The following is a 5754-nucleotide window of genomic DNA, read 5'->3' on the forward strand; positions in this document are numbered from 1 at the left end:
ACTCTTGATAATCTCCTACCTCTTTTGTCTGTAACTCACTATTATTTGTCTGTTTGTTTTCCTGAGAAACTATTTTGTAGACAATAATATGTAAAACGATAACCATTGATAATTTCCTACCATTTTGTCTGTAATTTGCTAAGTCCCCCCATTATTATGTTATCCTTCTTTTATTCTTTAAAATAAAAAAATAAAAAAAAAAATATCTTAGTCACTTTCCCATCACTGGAACAAAATACCCCCAAAGCCTACAACTTCAAGGAAGAGAGGTCTAATTTGGCTCCAATTTTCAGGGAATTCAGCCCATGTTCTGCTGTCTCCAAAGCAGAAACAGCATGGTGGGAAGATCTGGTGGAGGAAAGCTTCTCACCTTACGGCAGCCGGGAAGCTGAGAGAGAAGGGAGACATTGGAGACAAGAATACACCCTTTGTGGTCACAACCCCAGCAATTCCCCACCCCATCTTCTCCTAAAGAGAAAGAGAAAGAAATAAACCAAACTCAAAATCATTTTTACAACAATCACTAAAAAGTCAGACTTTGGTTAGTTGTTTTTATTACCAAAAACCAACTAAGTCTCCCCTCCTTCCTCTTTACTGCCTCATGTTCTGGCTTCTGTCTCCTGGAAGTCACCTGGGACCCACATTTCAGCATGAACACGGGATGGGGAGGGAAGGGTTTAGCACTGAGGCAGGGAAAAGAGGGAGGAGGCTGACCAGGGTCAGAGTGAAAACAGTCATGAAGGCGAGCAACAACTGCACACCCTGGCGCTCTCCTGAACAGCTCCTAAGGGCAGCACAGAAGCAGAAAATAAAGAAGCAGATACCAGGTGGGTGGTGGGTGAAGCAGGTGCAAGGAGGTGGGCACCTCCAATGTCAAGGTGAAACCAGTCACTTGGATGTTCTGCAAAGAAAGCTAACATGCTTCCTGAAAAGGCCCATGCAGCTCTCCAAGTGAGAAATACTCCTGAATTGTTATTATTTATCTAGAGCCCCAGGTGTACACTGAGCTTTATAATAGGTAGCAAGTGCCAAAACAAAGAGCAGAGCCCTCACCCTGAAGAGCTTGCTGTCTAAAGGCACATTTGGGTACCGTTACACTCCACAAATCGGCAAGGCAGAAAATAAACACAGCACAGACAGGCCGAGGAATAGATCTTTGCTGAATGTGTCGGAGCTCTCAGAAAGAGGGGAACTTTCTGAAGAGTTGTGGGTTTTGTTCCATATTGCACTGAAGTCAAAGAGAATGTGCCATTCATAAGGATTTAAAGAGATCTTGGCAGGCCAAATATAGCAAGATGATTTTTAAATAGTATCTACATTTGAGTACTAAATAAAAAGACAGTTTGGATAAGAATTTAAAGAGATAAGTATAGCAAGATGATTTTTAAATAATATCTACAATGTAAAGCTCTACATTTAGGTACAAAATAAAGATAGCTTGTGAGCCAGTTACAAGTTAATGCCTTTAACATGGCTTTGTGGTTCGCCTCCCCAAACAATAAGCTGATATCAAGATGAATCAATAAAGGGGAGTGTCCAGAACCAGGAAGGGAATGATTTGTTTCAGGGCTCCTGTGAGCAGGTCTGACTCAGATGGGCCGGACATCCCAGGTCAAGTCACTTAGATATCACGTTTCACAGAAATTATCAGAGCAGGCTCTGGACTCAAACTGAGACCTTATAGATCCACTCCCTACCTGCTAGTTGTACAACCTGGGGAAAGATAGTTTATTCCTCTGTGTTCATTTCTGAAGGAAAAAAGAAAAGGAAGGAAAAAAAGGAGGGAGAAAATAAGTAGGATGATATTTTGCAAAATTTCACACAACCTTGGCAATGTCTGGTTATAGTTGATCTTCCAGACCAGGCCCTCCTAGCTACTCTTCCCCTTCACTGAATTTTTTTCCTGTGACTAAGTGTCTCTCAGGCCTGTCCCTGAGTTTCAGCTCAGACTTCCTGCCTCAGGTGCCTTCAGGCTGAGGAGCGAGCCTGATGTAGTAGCTGACCAGCCCTCTGCAACACGCCCCTCCCTGGGTGTTCTTTGTTCTGAATTTTTAGTTGGTGAAAGTTCTCCCATATTTATGCTAATGCAAAATAAATAGAACCAAGACTTACATTTTACAATGCACACCATTGATTCTGTGTGTTATCAGGATTCATTAGCTTCTAGAAGTTTCAAAAATGTTTCTTTTTTACTTTGAGACACTAGGGTAAGTATATTGCAGTGTACTTGGAAAGGTAATGCTGTAGGAAACTTTATAACCCACCTTTCTGGCCTCTGCCTAGAATGAGTGTCCCCCTTTATTCTCACAGCTCATCCTTCCAGGGTCCAAACAACAGCTGTTTGTTGACAGGAACTCTTGGGTGTTGCCCCACCCTGTGCTCCAACCACTTCTTGGCATTTTGCCTTCTTCTGTTAGTGAAGTAGCCAGGGTTTTCTAGAGAATCATCAATAGGAACAATAGAGAGAGAGAGTGGTAGATAGATAGATGATAGCTATAGATATATAGATGACAGAAAGATAGATGATAGATAGATAGATAGATAGATATAGATGATAGACAAATTTGTGTAAGAAGGGGCTCATGCAATTATGGAGACTGAGCAGTCCCACAGTCTGCCATATGCAGGCTAGAGAACTAGAAAACCTGATGGTGTAATTCAGTCCAGGACCGAAGGCCTGAGAACTAAGAAGGCCGATGACGTAAGTTCCAGTCTGAATCCAAAGACATGAGAATCAGGAGCATCAGTGCCCAGAGGCAGAAGCTGGATGTCCCAGCTGAAGCAGGGAAAGGATTCACTTTTCCTTTTTGTTTTGTTTAGACCCTCAAGACATCAGCTGATGCCTACTCATTCTTTACTGATGCCTCCTGATCTTTACTCAGTCTGTGATTCAAATGCTCATCTCTTCCAAAATCACCTTCAGAGATGCACCTAGAAATAAGGTAATATCAGCTATCTGGACATCCCATGGCTTTGTCAAACTGGCACATCAGTTTTACCATCACAGATGGGATCTCTCTTGGTCTACTCTGCCTGGATGAGGGCTGCGATCCCCAGTCTCTTTTAGGCCTGGTGCTTCCCTGCAAACTGAGCCTGCAGAGAGGTCGATTCTGCCAAGACCTGCCATGGCCCATCTGTTCTACCAGCTTCCAAGTTGCCCAACTTTGGCAAGGCAACGCCCAAGCCCCCGCCTCCCTCACAGACACTTGTCTGATTGAGGAAGGGAGTGTGCCCTAGCAAGACATTTTGCTCTCTTTTCAAATCTTGGATCACACCATTCCTTCCAATATGCTGTCACTGCTTTTTGGCTACTGCAATGAGAACACTGTCAACAGGAGCCAAGCATCAGCTCCAGCTTCTCATTGGATGCTACATGTTGATTCCACTGCTATTAAAGCTCATTTGTTTTGACTAAAGACTACTCGTAATCACTTCCTCTGATTGGTATTTGCTATTTCCCCAGTGATTGCTTGTGCCACTGCAGCCTGCTCGGAGTCCTATCATCATTACCTATTCATGCATTCTGCGTGCTATCTTACTCCCTTCCCATCACTGAGTGGTTTTTTACTTGGCCTTTTCTGAATATCATCCTCTCAGAATATACCATCTGGAAAAATGGAGAGTAAAACACAGCTTAAAATGTACAAGAAAAAAATAAAGAAACTTTTCATCACCTCGAATTAGACCCAATTTTCCCACTTTGTCGCCACCCTCACAGGAGCTGGCACTCTGCTCAGACGTTGTCCATGTTTCCTCTATCCATGACAGAAAAGGAGAGGAGAGGAGAGGAGAGGAGATGGGAGGGGAGACATGGGGAGAGGAGGGGAGGGGAAGGAGATCCAATGCACTAGATAGATTTGGCTGGATTGAAGTCATTGCTCATTAAGAAAACAGGCAATCTGCTTCTCGTTCTCATTGGAGAAAATAAATCAGCACAGAGCCCATCCAAATAATGTGTAGAAAATGATCAATGTTATCTAAGGGAGAAGATGATTGATCCTTTATTTCTTACACCCTCTCATGCATAATGCATAAAATCCAGGATGTCCTCAGCTTGCCTCGGGACCTCACAATGATGCACCACATTACCATGCAGAACACTCATTCTGAATTTCTAGTGACAGTCTCCATATCCCTGAGCAAGTGGGAGCCAGGAATGCTTCAGAATTCAAGAGTCCCTGATAGCAAAATGATGGATTCTTGAATCCCTTCCAGGCCTTTTCACCAGCACATTCATGACTCATGGAAAGTTTCAAAGAGACTTCACATCTCAAAAGTCTCTAATGCAAAACAGAATTGGTAAGATAGCCTTCTTTCAAAATATCAGTGGAAAGATGCTTCAAAAATGGTAATCTTTCAAGGAACCAAAAACGAGAGATGTGTTTAACAAGGAACAAGAACTGTTTACTTTTCATTGCAAAGAGTACCCGTTAGAGAACAAGGGTTGCGATTTTTTAAAAAGCTGGTTTCTCAAACATTGTATCTTACATTGGGACTTTTTTTTGCTAATTCTCCATACTCACTAAATAGTGTTAGTGATGGGAGGCTGGGGATTTAGCTCAGCGGCACAGCGCCTGCCTGGCAAGCATGTGGTCGTGAGTTCAATTCCCACTACCGGAAAAAGAAACCAAAAGAACCAAAAAGAAAACCAAAAAACTAAATAGTGTTAATGATGATGATGGTGATGATGATGATAATGACAGCTTAAGGTTTTAAATACATATTTGCTAGATTGGAGTTAAGAACTCTTTGTGTGTTATCTTGTCCAGTGTAAAGCAAGGCTTAGAGAATTTAGCTAACCTGCCCAAAGTTCTTAGATAATAATCAGTGTATTCCAAAGCCAACACTGCTGACCCCTACATATGAATACTGCTAGGTTGGAATCGGTTGGGGTCAAAATGAAGAAATCAGAGTACAAAGTAGAAGTAGCCACCCTCAACGACTACAGCCAGCTCATAGATTTTGTAAACTAGCAAAAATTGAAAAGAACCAAGGAGCAGTTTTAGCTCTGACTATAAGCCAGTCAGCAGATTAGATTTGCACATAACTTTTCATGTTAATGGTAATTAAAATCAACTCACTGAAAGAGTAGGTGATATCATCTGCGCTGGTTACGCCGTGATTGTTTTCCAGTGTGAAAACCCGTTTCTCTGCTCCCTTCAAAGGATTCAGCGGCTGGAACCCTGTACGTTTCTACTGCCGCCCCCACCCCCATACACTTGTGCCACAAGAAGGCACCAGAAAAACCGCAGGCTGGATGAGGAACTTGATCCTTCTTGTTTTACTTCCTGTTCTTGTCAGCGTCATCTCAGTAAGGCTTCCCAGCCCTGCTACCGCGAGTTCATTCCAGCTTTCAGTAGCAGTTTCACTTCAGTCGCGACAGCGGTGTAAGCGTGTGCTTGTCTTCACACACAGAACCAGCCTCATCTTTCGCCCTCAGCCGAACCAGCTCTGCCAGCCAGCACACCCTGCTTGGCAGTCTGTGTCTACGTTCATTTTATTTTGTTGCTGCTGTGTTATTTGTTATAACTTTAATTTTTATTTTATTAGTACACATTTGCAATACCTGTAGTTCACATTCATCTTGGAGGGTGGGTGCATGTACATAATACAACTTGCTTCTTTTTTAAATTTTCTTCCCATTCACAACCACCTCCATCTCTCTGCTTCTAACTCCCTATTTTTTTTTTTATTTTAAAGATAAAAGGAGGGAAACATTAACAGACATACAACATTTTACAACATATCACAAGC

The sequence above is a fragment of the Chinchilla lanigera genome, unplaced genomic scaffold (genome assembly GCF_000276665.1).
Source record: "Chinchilla lanigera isolate Chin_1 unplaced genomic scaffold, ChiLan1.0 scaffold00016, whole genome shotgun sequence".
In the NCBI taxonomy this organism is placed as follows: Eukaryota; Metazoa; Chordata; class Mammalia; order Rodentia; family Chinchillidae; genus Chinchilla; species Chinchilla lanigera.